The following is a 21,512-nucleotide window of genomic DNA, read 5'->3' as shown; positions in this document are numbered from 1 at the left end:
TCCAAGTGCAGAGCAGGCTGGTCTCTGGAATGGTCTCTGGAATATTGGGAAATCTTAAGCCCGGGCAGTGGAGAGTGCTCCTCAGGCACATGGCTCTGATGAGTGCGGGCTCTCTTGCCATGAACGGGAAGAGGTTTGCAACCACCTTCATTAAAAGCTCCTGTTTTGGTGTGAAATCCCAGCTTCAGAAGTGCTGCCGGGAAGTGGCAGGGACAGAAAACTCCCTCTGGGAACTAGGACAGTGAAGGAAGTAGTGTGGGAATCGCAGTCTCTCCCCCGCCTGCCACCCTACCTGCTCTGGCTCCCGTGGCAGGTCAGCAGGGCCAGGGGCATCCTCGTGGTGGCCTGCCAGGACCCTGATGGCTTCCTGAGCTCTGCGGAGAAGCTCCCTGAGGCCTCCTTCCCAGCCATCCCCTCTCCCCTAGGCATCCTGAGCTGACCCCTCCTATACTGACTGTGACTGCTCAGCAGACCTGGCACGATTCTGAGCGCCTTTCCTGCTTTAAACAAGGCAACAATCCCAGCTCTCAGTGAAGCAGGCACTGTTATTGTTCCCATTTTATAGATGAGCAAACCGAGGCACAGAGAGGCAACTCAATTTCTCATAGTCACCCAGGCAAGAAGGCAGCAGAGCCAAGATATTAACTCTGGCAGTTGGACTCTGGCACCTGACCACCTCTGTACAGGCTGGCCAGGGCCACGTGCCAGGGCCGGGAGGGTGAGGTTTGCTCTGTGGTGACATCAGGCTGAATATGAGGCATCTCCTTGCAGCTTTCACGTTTCTCCAGGATTTAGGGGCATGGAATTATCTTTATGTTAAAAAGTATGAACGTATGGCCAGGGATGGTGGCTAACCCCTGTAATCCCAGCACTTTGGGAGGCAGAGGCAGGTGGCTCACTTGAGGTCAGGAGTTCGAGACCAGCCTGGGCAACATGGTGAAAACCTGTCTCTACCAAAAACACAAAAATTAGCCAGGCATGGCTGGCTATACACCTGTAATCTCACCACACCTGTAATCCCAGCTGCTCAGGAGGCTGAGGCAGGAGAATCACTTGGGCCTGGGAGGCAGAGGTTGCAGTGAGCCGAGATCATGCTATTGCACTCCAGCGTGGGCCACAGAGTGAGACCCTGAAAAAAAAAAGTATACACATATAAGGAGCAAAAAGCAAAATTAGCTTGATGTTTTTAAAGGTTAAATAGGAGCATTAAAGACAATTTGGGCCTGGCGTGGTGGCTCACGCCTGTAATCCCAGCACTTTGCTGAGAGGCGGGTGGATCGCCTGAGCTCAGGAGCTCAAGACCAGCCTGACCAACAAGGCAGAAACCTGTCTCTGCTAAAAATACAAAAATTAGCCAGGTATGGTGGCTTGTGCTTATAATCCGAGCTACTCGGGAGGCTGAGGCAGGAAAATCGCTTAAATTTGGGAGGTGGAGGTTGCAGTGAGCTGAGATTGTGCCATTGTACTCCAGCCTGGGCAACAGAGCAAGACTCTGTCTCAAAAAGAAAAAAAAAAAACCCAAAAAAGACAACCTGAATTTTTGGGGTCTCCCTGGGGGAGGGCACCTTGAATGTCCTTTACCTCTGATTGGCATTTCTCTGGAGGCCACAGCAAGCCTTGAATTAATACAGAAGCACCTGGGAATGTGGTCCTCAGTGGGGGCAGGTGGTCATCGCAGTGTTCCTGTCCCTTCTCCCTGCCCGCCTGCTCCTCTATGTCTGTTAGGCCTGGCCCGCTGTCTTTTGGGGACAGTTTCTATGTGGAGACTCGGTGTCCAGGAGAAGAGAGATTTCCTCCGTGAGCACAGGAAGATTCCTTTTGAGTCTGAAACTCCGTGAACAGAATCCGCACCGGGAGGACGGTTATGTTCTGTAAATCAACTCTCCAGCAGCCTCAGATCTTTCTTTGAGGAGTGGCCCATGTGGTCACAGGTAGAGACGGTCACTGCATGGCCACCCAGCCCCAGTTCCAGTGGCCTGTTCAAGAAACCAAAAAACCAGGCTGTCGGGGCCCAGGCTCACCCTCTGGCAGGAAGGGTGCTCGGGGCTGTGGTCGAGTTCTGGGACAGGACTAGGTCCCCTTTGTGCCTAAGGGCCTGTGACCCACCAGCATTTCACCCAGATCCCAGGACCCCAGGGAAGCTGGGCTTGCCAATTCTATGGGCTCATCCATTCCCTAAAATTTGGGCAGCAGCAGGATTTCTTCTTGGCTTATCTGCCTGGTGCTGCGTAGTCATGTCAGGGTGGACACTCTCCCAGGAGTCCACATCTGCAGGTTTGAGTCATGCTTTCTCCCCATCTGCCTCAGTTTCCTCCTCTGTGAAATGGGGATTGGGTCAGAGGCTCTCTCTGTCTACAAGAGTTCTGAGTGTTTCTGGTTCTCTGGCTTCATCAAACCACTTCCCAGCCATAGCTGGGGTTGCTGGGGCAGGGGCTCCAGCTGGGGACAAGGGGGGCGTGGTCAGAGCAGGCTCAGGACTCAGGAGAATGTGGGCAGCCTCTGAGCCAGGGAGGCTGGAGGCTGTCCTGGCAGCATATGGGAAATGCCAACTCCAGGCACAAAAGACACAGCAATGTGTTCTCAGCCAGTGACTGCCTTCAAGTTGGAAGGCAGGTGTCATTTTGCAGGGGCCAGATTCAGGCCCAGAGGCTCCTAGACACAAGCAGCTCAGGGTTTAGTGGACATTTGGCAGTGGGGGAGGGAGCAGGGATCTGTCAGCCGCTGTTCCCTGAGTTAACTGTCTGGGAGGCGAGCTTTGCCAGGCAGGATTTTCCTCCCTTACTCAACCTCTTGGGCTCAGCTGGTCCCTTGAACTTAGCTCACAGCTTTGGACATCTCTGCCTGGGTTCGTGGACCCCCCGGGTGTGTCGTCTCTGCTTTCTGGGGTCCCAGGGACCTTTGCTCTCTCTCCAGTACTTTAGCACCTGTTGGAAATAGATGCTCAGTGCCACAGAGAAAAATCAGCACTGAGACAAAGGATCTTTCAGCAATGCAATTTTTGCTTCCTGGACTGCAGGAAGGGCACCCTCACTAGCTATTGTGCCATGAGAGCACAATAAACAAAGGAAAACACACAAATGTATCCCTTATGCATTTGGGGTCATCCTCCGTTGGCTGAAGCCAGACCTCACAATCTAAACTAAAACCCGACTGGCTAACAGCTTACAACTTTTCTAAACAGGTAAAAGCAGTGGAGAGCTGGGACATGCCTGTGAGCACGTCCAGCACAGATATCTTGGTTAAAGTACAAGGACACTTATTTTTTTTTTTTTTGAGACGGAGTTTCGCTGTTGTTACCCAGACTGGAGTGCAATGGCACGATCTCGGCTCGCCGCAACCTCCGCCTTCTGGGTTCAAGCAATTCCCCTGCCTCAGCCTCCCGAGTAGCTGGGACTACAGGCACGCACCACCATGCCCAGATAATTTTTGTATTTTTAGTAGAGATGCAGTTTCACCTTGTTGACCAGGATGGTCTCGATCTCTTCACCTCGTGATCCACCAGCCTCGGCCTCCCAAAGTGCTGGGATTATAGGCATGAGCCACCGTGCCCGGCCAACACACTTATTCTTTAACAAGAAAGGAAACATTAAGGAGGAGCTTCTCTATGTCCCACAGCACCCTGAGCCAGGTGTTCTGCCATGCTGGGAGCAGGGCTTGTGCCTTCTTGTCTCTGTCCTCAGTCCCCCCTACTGTGTCTCAGGAGGATGCTCAGAGGGCTTGGGGGAACCAAGGGCCCCCACCCCACTCATGGCCTCCTACCAGGGCCAGTGGTGAATCTGGGCTCAGGGGCTCCCACAGGTCAGGCCTGCAAGGTGACAGCAGGCACTTCTGTGCACGTGGCCAGCCGTTGACAAAGGAGGGAGCTCTTGTCCCTAGAATGGAGACAAGTGAATAAGCATTTCTAATTGGAATGTTCCTTCTACCCAAGTGGCTCTTTAAGTAGCTGGCTTCTGGGGAGAAAGAGGTGGAATCTGCATGGAATTTGCAAATATTCACGCTCTTTCAGCTCTGAGAGCTTTCTTCTCTCTTAATAACGGAAATTTGTTCTCGCCTTAGGAGTGGCACAGACGGAATCCACGTGGCCGACGTGAGCCTTTATTTAGAATAATTCCAGATAAACAGCTCTGTGACCTGGTAAGTGCCTGTGCTTGAAACATCTCAACCTCACTCTGTTTTGGAAAAACGGTTTCCCAGCTTGGGTTGCGGTAGATGTCTGTGGGATGTCTCCCTCCCACCATCCCTGTCCTCAGCCCCTGCTGCCCTCACTCATCCACGGGGGGCAGGAGATGAGATGACTTTCCTGCCTGTAGGTCTCAGGGTTACAGGCCCGGGGCTGAGCTAATCTTCAAGATTCTCTCCCTCAACACTTTCGTGCTTTCTGGGCTTCTCCTCCCCAGGAGGAGGATTGGAGACAGCAACTCTTTTAGTTGAGGTCAGGGTTCAGAGCTGGCATCTCGGGACTGGGTTTGCATTGGCAGGAGCTGGCAGGGTTTTCAGAGAACGTCTGGGCTGCCCGCTGGGTATTCTCCTGTGCTATGTTGGTTCTGGACACCCTGGTCTGGCCGTCTATTAGTTTGCTGGGACTACTGTCCCCGAGTGCCCCAGTCTGGGAGACTTGAATGGCAGAAATGGTTCGTCTCATCGTTCTGGAGAAATGCAGATATGGGTGTGGGCAGGGCTGTGGGGAAGACCGTTCCAGGCCTCTCCCCGTGCACGTCTCTGTCCAGGCTTCGCCTTTCATAAGGACACAGTCTCAGTGGATGAAGACCTGTGTCAACGAAGTCATCTCACCTTGATCATCTGCAGAGACGCTGTTTCCAAATAAAGTTACATTTGGGTGCGGCTATTAGGACTTCAGCATCTTTTGGGAGACACAATCCACCCACAACATCTTTCTAGAAGGAGCTCTTGTGCCAGCAGGAAAATGACGACGAGCATTTCCGGGTGAACTGTTTCCCAGTGGTGCCTCCGCTTGTGTTCTGCCAGCCGGGCTTTCTCAGGGACTGCTGTTCTTTCCTGCAGACAGAGGCAGGGCCCTTCTCAGAGGGAAGAGGCAGAACTCAGAGTGCAGAAGCAGGTTGCAAAGCCAGAGGGCCGGGGCTTAACCCCCTGCTCTGCCGCCTACTTGCTATATGATTATGAGAAAGTGACTTAACCTCTCTGAGTCCCTCCCTCAATCTGTGAAAAAAGGGCTTTTTGAGGTTACAGGGGAAGATGCTGGCAAAATTCCCAGCATGTGCCTGACCGTCCCCAGGCTCCGGACGCGGGGTCGCTGGGGCTCCTGTGTTTAGTGCTGTCCTCAGTGTCCCTGCAACCCATGCTGTGTCCCAGCTACTGCACCCTGTGGCACCCTGGGCTTCGCTGGGGGCAAGGCTCCCTCATCCAGGGGTTTGGGATCTCAGTCCAGGCTCCCCTTTTCCTGAGGGGGCCTCAGCTATCACAGGTCCAGCACTGCAAGACAGCTGCGAGGTTCGTGTCAGAAACCAGGGCGGGGCCTGCCTCCGCCGCTGTCTGGGTCCTGGTGGAGTGGGGGTCTCTCTTCTTTGCTTCCAGACATAAAGGAGAAGAGTCCCAGTCTCCAGGGGCAGGCAGGGGCGTGGGATTCTGCCACAGCCCTTCCCCTCGACAGGAGGGAAGCAAGTGCCGCCTTAGCCACAGGACAGGGCTCCAGGGGGACGAGGGGAGACTCTGGGGAGGGGCAGGCGAGGAAATCTGCAATGTGGACAGACAGACAGACAGTCAGACAGACAGACAGACAGACAGACAGACAGACAGACAGACAGACAGACAGACAGTCAGACAGACAGACAGACAGACAGATGGACAGGCAGGAGGTAGAGTTCCAGGCAGGCCGGGCCCAGGTCTCCTCACATGAGCCTCTCAGGGGCCGGTTGGTGAACAAGAGCTGGGGTCCTCTAGGCACAGAGTGGTGACTGGAGGGATAGCCTGTAACGCAGAGGCCACAAGAGCTGGGATGCGTGGCTGGAGGGCAAGGTTCGCCAGGACCTGGGGGTAGCCACACCCCAGAAAGTGAAGGGCTGTCCCCAGAGGCCAGGCCCAAGCAGCGGTTAGCCGCAGGCTGTGGTGGATGCAGAGAGGCTGCCGGTGCAGGCCCCACCAGACCCCCACTGCCCATCCTGAACTGGGCCCTCTTCTGTGAATCTCTCTCTGTCTCTGTCTCTCCATCTCTTTCTCTCTTTCTCATTGTCTCTATCTCCATCTCTGTCTCCCCATTTCTGTATCTCTCTCTGTCTGTTTCTATCATCTGTGTCTATCAGTCTCTCTGTCTCTACCTTACTATCTCTGCATCTCTGTTTATCTCTCTATCTCTGTCTTTTTCCATCTCCCTGTTTTCTCTGTGTCTCTGTCTCTCCATCTCTGTCTCTGTCTCTATCTCTCCTCTCTCTGTGTCTGTCTCTCCCTTTGTCTCTTTGTCTCTGTCTATCCCTCTGTGTCTGTCTCTGTATCTCTCTGTCTCTGTTTCTCTGCGTCTTCCTGTTTTTCTCTGTATATGTCTCTCCAGAAACATACACACAGAGGGAGAGAGTGTCTCATCTCTGTGTTTCTCTGTGTCTCCCTGTCTTTGTATCTCTCTGTCTCTCTTTATCTCCCTTTGTCTCTGTCCTTTTCTCTGTCTCTCCATCTCTGTCTCTCTGTCTGTCTCTGTCTCTTTGTGTTGCCCCATCTGTCTCTGTCTATCTGTCTCTCTGTCTCCCACCTCTCTGTCTCTCCATGTACTGAGAGCTGCACTGGACCCTCCGTGGGGTGGGTCTCCCCGTCCCTTCCTCTCCTCTTCACTGTGCCTCTCCTCCACGGCCAGGAGCCCCCGGAAGGCAGGGATCTAGACGGTGGTAGTCATGGCTCCCTCTGGAGTGTGCGCCTGGCATATTGCAGGTGCTCAATAAACACCCATGGAATGTTGTTAGATGCGGCTGCCACACCTTGAGCTGAGTGAGCCATGAGACTGTGTCCTGAGGGGCGGGCACCGTGATGGGCTCTTCGGGGCCCACTCTTTCCTCCCACGGAGTCGGGAGCTCCTGGGCCTGTAGCGTCCCCACCAGTGTGGTGTTTGTGCCAGGCTTGACAGCTGTCGGTTGCTGTGGCAGAGGCCCAGGTCACCATGGTTGGTGGGGGGACTGGCCCCTGTCTTACAGATGAGGCCGCTGGAACCCTGTCCCCAGTCCCGGTGCCATGGCAGCCCCGTTCCTGCTGGAGGCCTTGCCTTCCCTCCTGGCAGCACCCATCCCAGGCCCAGAAGCGTCTGCCAGTGACTGGTTTCGCTGGCGGACAGGCCAGCCTGCAGGACGGGGTGCGCCGAGGCCCATCTCATGGCAAAGACCAGAGATGCTGAGCTGAGGTGGGCCTGAGTTTGCACCATGGGGCAGCCGCTCCCGAGGGTGCAGGGCTGGGCAGGGGTTTGAATTCCCAGTGGCGTTCGTGTTCTCATCTGTGAGTCAGGTTGGTCCAATCCCAGTGCTGCTGTCTCACGTGCGCTTCCTGGAGGACGGCGCGAGGTGGCCGCAGCCCTCTGTGAGCTGCGGCTGCTGTCTCTGTCCACGCTGCAGCTGGGAGTCTTGCTGGGCTGAGCCGGGCACTGCTGGAGTGGAGAGGACAAAGTCCACTGCTGGAGAGCGTGGCTCTTGGAGGATGGGCCTGGCCCAGGCCTCTGTCCGTAGGAACCCGACAGAACCAAGGGCCTGGGGGATCAGCCATCGTGCTACGGACAGAGCCCGGAGACTCCCACTCGGTCCCATGCCCCATGGGAGCTGTGCGTCCACCTTGAGGGGCAAACAGTCCTCGGGGTCCAGAGCTCCTCTGTGTCTCTTTCTCTCTATCTCTGTCTTTTTCCACCTCTCCCTCTTTCTCTGTGTCTCTGTGCCTCTCCATCCCTGTCTGTCTCTGTCTCGAGGGTGTTGAGATGGAGAAGCGCAGTCCTGGGCTCCTTGGTGTTGAGCTGTCGGGGACTTTCTGGCCACTCAGAGAACTTTGCTGCATTTGGAAGACTTGCCACCTGGGGACTAGCACGTGAGCCCGGGCTGTCTGCAGGGGAGGCCCCCCTTGTCTGGAGCGTGCACAGGAGCTCTCCCTAGCATGAGTGGTTCTGGCCCTGGCCCTTGGCTCTCCAGGACACTGAGGACTCTCCCTCAGGGTTCTGGGGTCCTTCAAACACGGTCTGGCCTCTCCACATCCCCAGGGATTTCCTGGCAGCCTGGGATGACCGCCCTGAGGCTGCCCATCAGAGACGCCCAGTGGGAGCAGTGGTGGGTTTGGTCATGTGGCTTCCTCCATCCCCCATTCTTAGGGCTGTGCTGCTTTAGCAACGGACATAGAAGTCTCCGGTATGGTTCTGCACACAGGGCAGCCTCCCTGCGGTCCTGGCCCAGGCTGCCCTGAGGGCTACTGCAGAGGAGCTGCCCTGGCCCCCAGGCACTGGGAGCCTCACAAGGGCCCTTCCAGCCCACCCGTGCCTGATGACTCCGAGGGTCGTGGGACCTCTGGTGGCACACATATCACTCAAGCTCTATGGGGAAAACCTGCCAGGAGACCTTCGAGCTTCCCGGGCCCTGGGAAGCTGTCTCCGTTCAGAGAGCCCCAGCATCCTCCAGGGTGAGCAAAAGGATCCCCAAGTCTGGAGGAAGGAGCTGGCAGAAGGAGAGCCTGGCCAGCCAATGGGGACCACGGAGCAGTCACCTCCCTCAGTGAAGCAGAAATCAAGGGGCCATGGGGTCAGGCCGAGACCAGGCCAAGCCCAGGTGGAGAAGGAAGTGCGCCCCTGTCCTTGCTCCTGTCCTCGCCCCAGCCTCGCCCTGGCCTCACTCTCTGAGCACGGGTCACCTGGGCAGGGCATGCCTGAATGGCCACAGAGCAGGAGGGGAATAACTGCCGAGCGCTGAGCCGGGCGGTGTGCTGAGCACTTCACGTCACACAGCCCCCCTCAGTTCCCCATCAGCCCTGCCAGGGAAGAGCATTACCGAGCCCATTAAACAGGCAGGGAAAGGGAGGCCAGAGGTAAGGAGCTTGCCCAAAGTGGCACAACTCAGACATGGCAGGGCGAGGTTCACTCCAGGCTCTTCTGACTCCAATGTCCATTTGCTTCCCTCTTCCCTCTCTCCCTGCTCCCTCTCGCTCTCTCCCTTCCTCCCTCCCTCCCTCCCTCCACTCTCCCTCCTCCCTCTCTTCCTTTCTCCTTATCTCCTCCTTTCCTCCCTCCCTCTTCCTTCTCCTTTCTCTCTCCCTCCTTCCCTCCTTCTTCCTTCCTTCCCTCCCTCCCTGCTCTTTCTCCCTTCCTTCGTCCTCCACTTCCTTCTCCCTCCTCTCTTCTCTCTCTCCCTTCCTCCCTCCCTCTTCTTCCTCCCTCTCTTTCCTCCTCTTTTCCTCCTTCCTCCCTCCTCCCACCTTCCCTCCCTTCCTCCCTCCCTCTCTCCTCCCCCTCCTTCCTCCCGTCCTATCAGTCTACTGCACAGCTTTCTCCGCACTCATTTGGGAAGGGGCTCTGCATTGGGACTTCGAGGCCTGCTTAGAGGCTTGAAGCTTTCTGAGCCCCAGAGCCTTTGGTTCTTCTTTCCCTGTCCCCCCGCCACCTGGATTGCACACAGGCCAGTGAGAGGGGACAGCCACCTCCTCTTGGGCTGTGTCAGGCCACCCTGACTTCTCTGTTAGGGATGTGAGAAGGGGCAGAGGGAGTCCTTGGTCCCCACCCAATTCCCCGCGTCACTGAGTGCTGCTTCCTAAAGGCAGGCCTGTGGCAGGGGCGGCCCTGGCTCCTCACGTCTGGGTCAGGGAGTGGCGTCCTCAGCTGTCTCTGGTCTCCCCAGAGTTCCCTGCTGATGTGAGCCTGTGGAAGACCATGACCCACGGCTCCCTCCAGCAGGGACCGGGGCCCCACACTGGAACTGCTCAGCCCCAGCACCAGGTGGGCAGCGCGGCCCTGGTAAGCTGTGTGCCGATCCACCCCGGAGCTCCTCTGCTGGCTTAGGTCTGGGCTGCGGCTCAGGGAGGCAGAGGAGCAAGCCGGTTGCCGCACCTGGTGCTCCTGAGCCACAGCTTTGCAGGTGCGGCCCTCACGCCACCTCTGTGCTCCGACTTCCCAGGGAAGGTGGGTTGCATTGCACACTGCTGCCCTCCCTGTTTCAACTTAGTAGGAATAATGGTGACTGGCATATGTGAGGAGCTCAAGAGGGGGAAGTTTAATACGATGCTAACTGAGTAAATGCCAGGTGCTTTAAAAAAAAGCAATTTAAACTGTTCAGTGGATCACGTCTAGGAAGCCTGGGACGCCCACTTGCGGCCGCCATCGTGGTGGGCTCCGCCCCGTGCCCATCTGACAGCAGCTCATCAGCGGCTGCAGGTCCCGCCGATGTCCGTTTGCTCCCAGAAATCAGGCAGCAGTCAAAGCCAGAGGTCCTGGCCGGAGGTCCTGGCACTTGGTGCGATGTTGGCTCCCAGGGAGCCGAGCTCAGACAGCACCAGCCCTGACTTTGTGATTCAGACCGGGGCTTGGGATCCAGGGTCCAGGTGCTGCCATCCATGGCTTGGGGGCTGTGGATGGGATGGCGGAGTGCTTCCACACCTAAGGCCTGGCCAGGGGCCCAGCCTGGACCAACGTCCCTTGTCTTCAGTGCCAATTGGCTGGACTCTGGCCAGGACTGGAGACCTCAGCCACTTGCTCATGGACATGGCAGCACTGCTGTTCAGAGGATCCCCGGTGCTCACTGGCCTCTCCGTCAGCTGTTGCCTCAGCACAAAAGGGAGCACCTACAGGACAGCCCTTTCCAGAGCCTGGCTCTTCCCTCCTGAAGGCCTGCAAAAGGTGCTGGGTGCTGGCCACGCTGCTCTCCCTGCCTGGCCCTGGCACCTTCAGAACCCTTGGCAGGGGGCTCTCCCAAGCACTGGAGCTCCTGGACCAGTGCCTTCCACCTTAGGGTCTAGTTCAGTCCACATCTTGGTGTCATGCCCCATGGTTACCACCAGGGGTCAGCAGGGCCATGGCGGGGTGCAGGATGGACGCTGTGGCCAGGGCAGTGGCAGGGACCTGTCTGAGGGGTGAAACCATCCGCAACAGGGATGCAGGTGTTGGCTGGTGTCTTGGAGGTCAACCCTGGCCAGGCCCTCTGGCTGGCTGAGCTGTGGTCTTTAGCTGCTTGGGGGCTAGGGGTGTCGGCTGCCTTGGAGGAGCTACAGGGGTCCTGGGAGCTGAGGATGGGGCCTCCTGGGGGACCCCAGGCCCAGCACAGTGCTCATGACCAGGGTGGCCTTTGGAGTAATTAGAAGCAGGTTTTGAATCCTGTGTGTCCTTGGGCCACTTCCCTAACCTCTCTGGGCCTCAGAGAACTTTCCATCTGTAAAATGGGAGAAATGATCAAAGGGCTGCTGGAAGGGTCCCGTGAAATGATGCCTGCAAAGAACATGGCCCAGGCCGGTGCGATGCGGTCATGTGGTAAACCACACCATTGTCATGACTGTCATCAATAGAGTTTTCAGGGGACCGTCCTTTCTGTCATCGACTTCTCCAGGATGCTCCTGCTGGTTTTTAATGTTTCTAATCTCCTGTTGATTATTCCTGGGGTTTCAGCCAAATAAGCCCTGCCAATTAAAGCTCTTGCCGCAGCTCCGAGTGGGGTTGCCATGGCGATGGCAGTGGGGTTTTACTTCTTACTTGGAGCACACAGACGTGTGTGAGTCTTTTTGTGGGTCTCTGCCCGAATGTGTAGCTGTTACCAGAACTCCCTGCTGTGGAGCCGGAGGTGGCAGGTGGGAAGAGAGGGAGGAAAGTGGGGCATGGGGTGTGGTGCGGGGGGCCCCTCCTCCTGCACGGAGCCCCCTTCAGCCTGGGAAGTCTTTGCCTGGGATGCTGCAGCCAGCGTTGGGAGGGAACGTGGGTTTCCCTGTGCAAACTTGCTCTGTGCCTGCGATGGCCTCAGGGGCCCTGTCCAGTCAGGCTGGCAGGACGGGGCTGTGCTGGGTGGCGGACGGCCCTGGCTGAGTCTTCAGCGTGTCACAGATGCATGTGTCTCTGTGTGTCATCCCTGCGTGTATCTGTGTATTGTCTCTGTGTTCCTGTGTGTTTGTGTGTATCTTTTTCTGTGTATCTGTGTGTCTCTGTGCCTATGTATGTCTGTGTGTATTTCTGTGTGTGTCTCTGTGTGTGTGTTTGTGTACATACGTCTCTTTCTCAGTTTGTGTATCTGTTCCTGTGTGTGTCTATGTGTGTGTTGGTGTGTCTCTTTGTGTGTATGTGTGTGTGTCTCTGTGCCTGGGACTCTGCATCTGTGAGTGTGTGTGTTGGGGGTCTTGAGTTGCTGAATCTCAGACAGGCTACAGGATTCTAAACTCAGCTCAGGCCTGGGGTGAGCTGAGGTCCAGGGAGGGGCAGAGCTGGGAGCAGAGCTGCGGGCTCACTCTGACCTCCAGCTTCTCTGAATTCCAGATGGAGCCAGCGTCAGGCCTGCCCCGCGTCAGCACTGGGCGTTCCGGGAATGAGGGCCGGCTCTTGCATGCAAGGATTGGCTGGGAGTTTTTCAGTTGAAAGGGTCAAAGTCACTTGGCGTAAAATTAAAGAAATACATGGAGGAAAGAAAGAGAAAGGAAGGAAGGGAGGGAGGGAGGAAGAAAGAAAGAGAAAGAATGAAAAAAAAAAACACCCCCCCAGGCACATGGCGATGTGGGTGATGGGGCCCAGTTACTACCCAGAGTCGAGGCCCATCCAGCTTCACGCAGAGCTGTATCCGAACTTGCTCCGCGAGCGGCAGGCCCGGCTTTCTCCGCAGTGTCAGGAGCCCTGTCGCTGGGGTGGAGCTGGAGTCTTGTGTGAAGGGGCAGAGCTTCTCCCTGGCAGTGTGGGCACAGAGGATCTCATGGAAGGGTGGGGCCGCCCCGGGGCCTGGGGACGGTGGTCTTTGGCTGGGTCCAGGTCTCCTTTCTCCAGGGCTAGAGTGAAAACAAATGCGCAGTGTCCAGGACCACATGGGCGGGGTGGGGAGGGGAGGCCGCCCTCAAAACCCTGTGTCCACACCTGTGGGACAGGCTTGCCTTCCCTGGTAGGCGGGGAATGCCTCACTGAGGCCAAGCTTCATGATCTGCACCCACCCATGATGTGCTCGGCAGTGCACAGGGGCTGACGGAGGAGCCATCGGCTGGGCTCTCTGTGAGCCTCTGGTCCCCTCATCACCCACACCTCTGCACTCAAGGAGGCAGTGAGGGGGGAGGCTCATCTGGAGGGTCAGTGCTAGCTTTGAGGAGCCTCAGCCCCTTTCAGGCACCTGCAAGCTGGGCAGCCCTATCCTCCCCCTACCCCTCCTAGGGATTGGGATGAGCAGGTCCTGTCCTGCTCAGGAAGCAGTGTCCTTGAATGGGGAGCCTTGGAGGGAGGTGCCAGCCTGCCTTAAGTTGGCTGAGGAGGGGGCAGCCCCTGCAGGGATGATGCGATGGGCTAGGCAGAGCATAACTTCCAACTGCGATTGTGGCTTTGCTTGGAAACACCCCGGGTGCTGAGGGCTTTGAGGGGCTGTAGGCAGCCCACATGGCCAGTGGTCCCTCCCTCTCAGCTCTGGTTCCACGTTCAGGGACTGTGTGACAGATGTGAGCGTCTGGCAGACAGGTGGGGTGCCAGGCATACATAACTTGTCCAAAGTCCGACGTAGCAGGTGACAGGAGCCATAACCACTGTTTTCAAGGAGCTCCTCCTCCTCCTTGGGGCCCAAACAGCTCCCGGCACATCAGGAAGTGGGCGGTACGGTGGGGTGGGGGCCCAGGCTGGCTGCATGGGCTCACCTGTCTTCCCTGGATTAGGGACGCCCAGGAGGGGCGAGGCCTCTTGAGGGCCTCCAAAGCTTTGGGTGTAACCTCCAGCTCAGCTTGCTCCTCCGTCGGGGCCATGTGGGAAGGTGAGGCGTGGGCTCCAGGCAGACAGCTGTGTGCAGGGTGCGCTGCCTGCCTCATTCAGGAAACCAAAGGGACAGAGACGGGGTGATCCTTGAAGTTCTCCAAGGTGTCCATAAGCCGCATGCCCCCGCTGCCCAGCCAAGAGGTGGACACATCAGTGGGGCCTGCACTGCTGTGGACGGGGACAGGGATATTCTGAGAGACATTGACCCCACTGCCCCCTGCTGCCCACTCCCCGTGGTCCCCAGTCAGTCCTCCCGTGCTCATCAGGCCCTGAAGAGCCAGAGCAGCAGATGAAGTTCATCCTGGGCACGTGTGGAAGCCCACCTGAGCTCCCAGCCTTGTGTGAGGTGTGGGCTCATTCCTCTGAATGAGCGGGAAGGGGCTGCTGGCTCATCACCAAAGCAGCGTGGAACCAGAGGCTCCTCCCCTGGCCTGGCAGGAAGCTGGTGAGGAGGCCGCTGGTTTTGCCAGAACTTGCCCAGCTTTTTCCCTACCTTGGGAATGAGGGTACCCAGCTTTTTCCCTACCTCAGGAATGAAGAACCGTGCCTGGGCATGCATGGTGTGTGCTGGCAGGTGTGCATGCGCATTTGTATGTGTGCACATGTGTGCATGTGTACTGACAAGCACATGTGTGTCTGTGGAAGTATACTTGTAGATGAATGTGTGTGCACATGTGTGTATGTGTGTGCATGTGTGCTGAAATGCATGTGTGTCTGTGTGGAAGTATATTTGTGTGTGCACACGTATGTATGTTTATGTGTGCACATGTGTGTATATGTGTGCATGTGTGCTGACATGCACATCTGTGTCTGTGTGGAAGTAGATTTGTAGATGCCTGTGTGTGCACACATGTGTATACACATGCACACACGCACATTGATGTATGTATGTGTGCATGTGTGTATGTAGTGCATCTATGAGACAAAGGCTGGGCACCGTGGCTCTGGACCTTCATCCGGCTCCAGGTGGAGTTGGGCAGCATCCTTGGGAAAAGCTCCTGCCCTCTGAAGCCCCGGGAAGGGAGTCTGGACTGAATTTGTACTGAGTGGCGGTGGCAGTTCCCAAATGTGCCTCTTTATAAGGATCAGCCGGGGAACTGGTTACGGTTACAGCATCCTTCGCTGCATCTTCAACCTCTCTTTGGTGGGGCCTAAGATGCTGTAGTTGACGAGGTTCCCGCCAGTGGTGCCGATGTTGGGGGCACCTGAGGCACCCGCTGCGGAGCCCCCAGGAAGCCGAAGTCCCCACTTGTGGACCATGGTTGTTTCTCTGCCTTCCTCTTATCTTGGGTTTCTTTGATAAACCACACATTTCTCAAGTACCAGATAAAATTTCAAGCTGTTTATTGGGCTGTTGTTTAGATAAAACAGGTAGAACATTTGGGTTTCTTTGATTTGAGGGAGGAGGCCTTGGCTTTAACCCTCCGTGGTCTGTTTCAAAGGCCACTGCTCATGGAATATTTTCTTTTCCATTTTGGAAATTTACGTTAAGCTTCTTCATAGTGATTCTTTGGCTTCGAAAGTTATGAGTTTTGTTTTCTGAATGAACCAGGGATTTACTGAATCAAGAGGTTTGACAAGCAGGATGAGATGTGACTCCCGGGAATCCAGCCCGGGGGCTGGCAGCATCTGCTGCTGTGATGAATCAAATTCTCTCCTTTGCATCAAGAATGGTTCTAGCTATTTGGGACAATGGAGAAAACAGTCACTTACATCATTTTTGTGTCAGCCGTTCAGATGAGAAACCTGGTTGAGAAGCCTGTGGAAACTGCCTTCTGAGATGTTGGTCCCGGAAAACTAGGGATTTATCCAAATGTCTGCATCACGGACTTCCCCTCCCCTATTCAGAAATCTTAGCATCTCTGGAATCATTCTGGGTTCCCATGGGTGTTCCCTTCCCCATCGGTGGAATATCGAGTATCCTTTGGTGTGTTTTAAAACCATCCCCTCCGAGCCTCAGGGAAGTCTTGTGGTCACTGGCGTGCCTTTGAAGGGTAACTGCTTTGGGTCTGGTTAATTTTCCATTCTTTGGCCACACACCTTTTGCCTCTGGACAGAAGGATTTAGGGAGACTAACTGCTTTGGCTTGGCTTCTGTTGTCATTTTGGTTTTCTGTCTCAGGTCTTTCCTCACCAGGATACCATGCCTGGTCCTGTGCTTGGACAAAATTATCCTCTTGCCCTCCTGTTTAACTGGTAGGGTAAGACACACTAGTCATTCCACTGTGCAAGACTCATGATGCATCTCCCCCTCCCTCAGAGACACTGGAAGCTCAGCCTCCTGCCCCGCAGACTGCTCCTAGCTAGGGGCCTCCTAGCCCATCCTTCAGGGAGCTCCTGGTCCCAGGCATCTCTCCCTCTCCTCTCTGTCCGTTTCCCCCTGCACTCTGAACCTTGCTGCATGGAGGCCACTCTCAGGCTTGGCTTCTGTCTGCCCTGGGTCTGGCTCAGGCTGTGGGCTCTGGCAGGGATGCTCTCCCTCTCCCATTAGCTGGAGAATGGCCCTGGTCTTTCCCATCCCAGTTCCCATCCCACTCGAGGCGGCAGCCTCCCTGGACTCCCCATCCTCAGCTCCACCACTGTTGCCCACCACGCTGGGTTCTTACTGCTGTTTTCCCAACAAGACTGAATCCTATCGTCTTCACAAAACATCCCCAGCTGCTGGCACAGAGGACGCACACACTGTCTGCGTGTTAAATGGACAGATGAATGAACTTCCAGGAAAGTCGAGGATGGGTCTTTGGAACATCTCATCTTCGTGTCTCATCTGTCTCTTCTACTCTGCCTCATGTCTTTTACTTCTGTGATGTGGGCCGGTTAGTTGATGCAAAAACACCCAGAATGAAGCCTTCTGGATTGTTCATTTGTGTTATTGTTGCTTAGAAGCCAGAAGCAGGGAGTAAAGTCTTTTCCAGAATCTGCACTTTCCCTCTCAGGAGGGAGCCATGATACCCCTGTGAGGACAGTGTGGTGGGCACTGGTGGCTGAGTGTCTGTGTGGATGGCCACGGGAGTCACCCAGAGTATGCAGGGCTGGATGGGGGTGATGGGGAGGGAGTCAGTATGATGATTTCCAAACTGGATAGACATTTCCTTTATCCTCCTGGTACTCAGCTAGATGACATTTCCTGGACCCCCTTGCAGTTAGGGGCAGCCAGGCAACTGCTTTCTGGCCATGGATGGTGGGAGTAACAGGCAAAGTGCACCCCTTTGGTTCTGGTCCCTGAAACCTTCACAGGGTGACTCTGGATGGAGGGAGAGTGACTCCAAGGACAAAGAGGATGGAAGGAGTCTGGTCTTCTTGGGAGGGAGCCAGCCAGGAGCACCACCCATCCAGGAACACATGTTTAGGTTGACTGCCTGGTGGTAAGAAGTAACTTGGAGTTTGTGAAGTCACTAAGGTGTTGGGATTGTTTGTTACAGCAGCTGGTCTGTCCTGACAAATACACTTTCCAAGTCTGACTTGTTCCTGTTCTGTAAGCTGCTGCCCAGTGTTGACCTGACTCTTCCTCATCTTTCAGAAAATACTTCAGGTCCCACTTTTTCTGTGTCACTTTCCCTGATCCTCCAGAACGATCGCATGCTGGTTATCTCAGTTCCCCATTCCCTGGATTTACCTCTGTTATTGTGCTCTGCCCCGTGTGTCCTGGAGATCTGCTTACTTGTTTCTCCTCCAGTAACTGGTGAGCCCTTTGAAGGGTCAGGGGAGTAGAATATGCTTGTGACCTTGGTGCCTGGTTTGGGACATGACAGAGCTGGGGTTCAGTGGGCTCTTGTGAAGCTGAAGGGGAGGAAGGAAGGTTGTGAGAAGGGTGGGGGAGGAGGAAGACAGGGAGAGACAGAGATAGAGATAGAGAGAGAGAGAGAGAGAGAGAGAGAGAGAGAGAGAGAGAGAGAGAGAGAGAGAGAGACAGACAGACAGAGATAGAGAGAGAAGAGAGAAAACTCATCTTTCAGGAACAGTCCTCAGAGTCTTTGAGCATTTCTTTGAAATTACAGTAACAAAATAAAGATTAGAACACCCCAAATACCCTAAATGTATACCTTTGGGATACAACTGAATTTATATTAAAAATAAGACTTCTCTTCCAACACCATCCAACCATGAAAAGATTAGACCCTTTCCTTCTGGGCCATGTAGATTGATATTAGATTGATATTTTCCACTTATGGGCTTGCTCTCGTTTCTGCCTTCAATCTTGTTCTTGCTAGAGCTCTTTCACCTCTCATCCATCCGTCCATCCATCCATCCATCCATCCATCCATCATCCATCTATCTATCATCCATTCATCATCCATCCATCTACCATCCATCCATCCATCAGCCACCCATCATCCATCCATCCATCCTTCTAATTCATTCATCCATCCACCTATCATCCATCCATCATCCATCTCTCCAATTATCCATTCATCATCCATTCATCCATTTATCTATTATCCACTCATCATCCATCTATCCATCTATCCATCCATCCATCCATTATCCAGTCATCATCCATCCACCATCCATTCATTTACCCATCTATCATCCAGCTATACATTATCCATCCACCCATCATCCACCCATAATCCCATCCACCGTTCATCCATCTATCACCCATCCATCATCCACCCATCACCCATCTGTCTGTCTAGCCATCATCCATCTAGCCAACAGAAAGGTATTATGTGTAAAGTGCTGTTCAAAACAGATAAAAATAATTGCCTTTAGAAACAATGAAAGTCTATGCCCTCACGGAACATACATTTATTTATCCATTCTTTCCCCCCACTCTATCTATCTAATTCATTTATCCATCCATCTATCCACCTATCCATCCATTCATCTACCAGTCTATTTATCTTTCTATACATCTATCATCTATTTATCTATTCATCCTATCTATTCATCCATCCACCTGTTTATGCACCTAGCTACACCCTTGTCTATTTATCTATCCATTTATCTATCCATCTATTCAATTATCTGTCATCTGTCCATCCATCATCCACTTTCTTCCTCTCTCCCTCTCTCCCTCTCTCTCTGTCTCTCTCTCTCTTTCTATTCTTTATCACATAGCTGTGCTTGAATTCAGAGCACATGACCATGTGACTGCTTTGGCCAATGAAATATGAGCAGAAGTGATGTGTGCCATCACTGGGTAAATGTTTAAGGGCCACTTCTTGTTATGCCACATTTCTTTTCCTCCTCCATATTCTGCAGCAATGTTCTAGATGTTTCCTGCTTCACCAGCTTGGGTCCAAGAGTGAAGAACATCACGATGCCCTGAGCACTTTCTGCAGCCTAACACCCACTGCTCCCGGCATGTGGTGTGAGGAAGGGGCAGACCTTTTCTGAGCCCTGGGAGAATTTGTTGGTAGATTCTATAGCATAACTTGGCCCAGTGTAGCTGATAGATACAAAGTGACAGGTTGTTTTTCAGAGAGTTATGTCCATTTACATCCCCATCCTCAGTGTCTGGGAGTGTCTGTCTTCCTCTAATCTTCCCTGTCTGGAATTATATTTTTTAATTTATGAATTTTAAAAAGTCAGTTTGAAGGTGAAAGGGAATCTTTTTTTAATTTCCATGTCTTTCATTAGTGGGGAGGTTGAGGGTATGTTTGACGGACATTTTCTCTTCATTTTCATCATTTTTGCTGTGCGCCTACTATGTGCTGGAAACACTGAACAGTGAGTAAGATGCAGTCTCTTTTCAGTTTAGCCCTACTCAGAAGAAATCAGCATTCAGCTCAAGTTTCAGGCATGCAAAGGACTGGGAAGGAAATTCCCATATGGGATGGAAAGGTGCTGGGGTGGGGGTTCACTGCTGGGTGAAAAGCAGATTTACAAATGGCAGACGGGGTTGGCTGGTGAAGGCAGGGTTGGCAGCACAGAAAAAGGGGAGCTCAGGATGCCCAGAGCTTGGTCAGCAGCTTGCATCAGGCTGGCAGGCACAGGGCCAAGTATGATTTATCAATGTGCACATCCTGTCCTGCACCTGAGTTCACTAACGCCTCAACTGCAGGTCCCCCAGGTTGCAGGTGGGTGGTGGGGGCCAGGTGGAGTCCCTGTGTGCCCCACTGCAGCATTGCCTGTGCTGTGAATTGGAGGCTCTGCCTCCTGACATTTCTACTTGAAGTCCTTGCAGTGGGCATGGGCCTGTCCCCTACAGCAGCTTTTTGCCCTGAGCTGATGCAACTGTGTCTTACCACCTCTCGTCCTGTCTTTAAAGGTCAGCTGCTTATGTAATGATTTCAACCATTCTGAGTTGCAATGAATTAGTTTCCAGCATTAAATGTACTTTAGAATAAAATGCATTGGAGAGCCATGAGAAGTGGGATTTGGCTCCAGGGAGATGGTTTCCCCTGCCCTGCTGAGCCTGAGTAAGGGCTGGGGGCTCCCTGGGAACGCTGAAGAGCAGCAGTGGTTCCCAAGAGGCCCCTAGGATTCCAAACGTTCCACCACCTTTATGCCGCCAGAAATGATTCAGGTAAATTGCTCTGGTCTGAGGGAGGAAGCAGCTCTGGCAGACCCTTTAATGCCAGGTTCACAGAGACAGGGGAGGCTGTGCTGTGCCCATTAAGGTTTGGGGTCCCTTAAGGTGCAGGAGACAGAGGGCCATGGACTCACTAGAGTAGGGGGGTGAGGGCCTGGGGATGGAGCTGTCAGCTGTGGCAGGGCCTTGCCTGTCAGGGCTGTGGCTACCTTACCAGAGGTGCCTGTGGCTCCTGCCAGCTGGATGTCTGTGGAAATCTCCCCCAAGGCAGTTTGCTGAGAGAGGGGAGGGAAGGTGTGGGTGACTGAAGGACACCTGGCTGCCTTCAATGGCTCCTCAGTTCCAGGTAGCACCTGTCATGTCCTGTACCCTGATGTCCTTGGGGGTCCCTTGTGTGAGCTGATCTTGCTGGAGTGTTTCCTAAAGGCCCAGAACAGACCTGAGGGCTAGGGGTCTTCATTCAGCCCAGGGAGTTTTGGGGTGAGCATCTTACCCGCTATGGTCTGTCTGGCATTCTCCAGTTTGCAGAGGGCTGAATCCTGGGCAGTTCACATCTAAAGGTGGAGTGACATCTCGGGGGGGGGTCCTGTGTGCACTGAGCCCGGCCCAGTGCCTCTCACAGCTGGTTACAGGATTCCATGCTGACACCATGATGATGTTTTGCTGACATGCAGGCTCAGGGGCTGGTGTAAAGGTCCTTGGATCAGGAGTTGGTGTGAAGGTCCTTGGATCAGGAGCTGGTGTGAAGGTCCTTGGATCAGGAACTGGTGTGAAGGTCCTTGGATCAGGAGCTGGTGTGAAGGTCCTTGGATCTGGAGCTGGTGTGAAGGTCCTTGGATCTGGAATTGGTGTGAAGGTCCTTGGATCTGAAGCTGGTGTGAAGGTCATTGGATCTGGAGCTGGTGTGAAGGTCATTGGATCAGGAGCTGGTGTGAAGGTCCTTGGATCAGGAGCTGATGTGAGGGTCCTTGGATCAGGAGCTGGTGTGAGGGTCCTTGGATCTGGAGCTGGTGTGAAGGTCCTTGGATCTGGAGCTGGTGTGAAGGTCCTTGGATTTGGAGCTGGTGTGAAGGTCCTTGGATCTGGAGCTGGTGTGAAGGTCATTGGATCAGGAGCTGGTGTGAAGGTCCTTGGATCTGAAGCTGGTGTG

The 21,512-nt window shown here is 54.4% G+C and overlaps 1 long non-coding RNA gene across 2 annotated transcripts in view; it reads left to right on the top strand.

The window, feature by feature from the left end:
• Positions 1–3,929: 3,929 nt before the first annotated feature.
• Positions 3,930–21,512, top strand: part of LOC128932575 (uncharacterized) — a 215,329-nt gene continuing 197,746 nt past the window's right edge. The window contains exon 1 of one of the 2 annotated variants that reach the window (XR_008482564.2): positions 3,930–4,134. This is a non-coding gene — a long non-coding RNA (uncharacterized LOC128932575). Of the gene's footprint in view, positions 4,135–11,677; positions 11,752–21,512 lie in introns of those variants that run through there. The other variant, XR_008482563.2, reaches the window with a different exon arrangement.

The sequence above is a fragment of the Callithrix jacchus genome, chromosome 7 (genome assembly GCF_049354715.1).
Source record: "Callithrix jacchus isolate 240 chromosome 7, calJac240_pri, whole genome shotgun sequence".
Lineage (NCBI taxonomy): Eukaryota > Metazoa > Chordata > Mammalia > Primates > Cebidae > Callithrix > Callithrix jacchus.
Note: the sequence above shows the minus strand (reverse complement) of the source record. Positions and strands in the feature narration are given on the sequence as shown.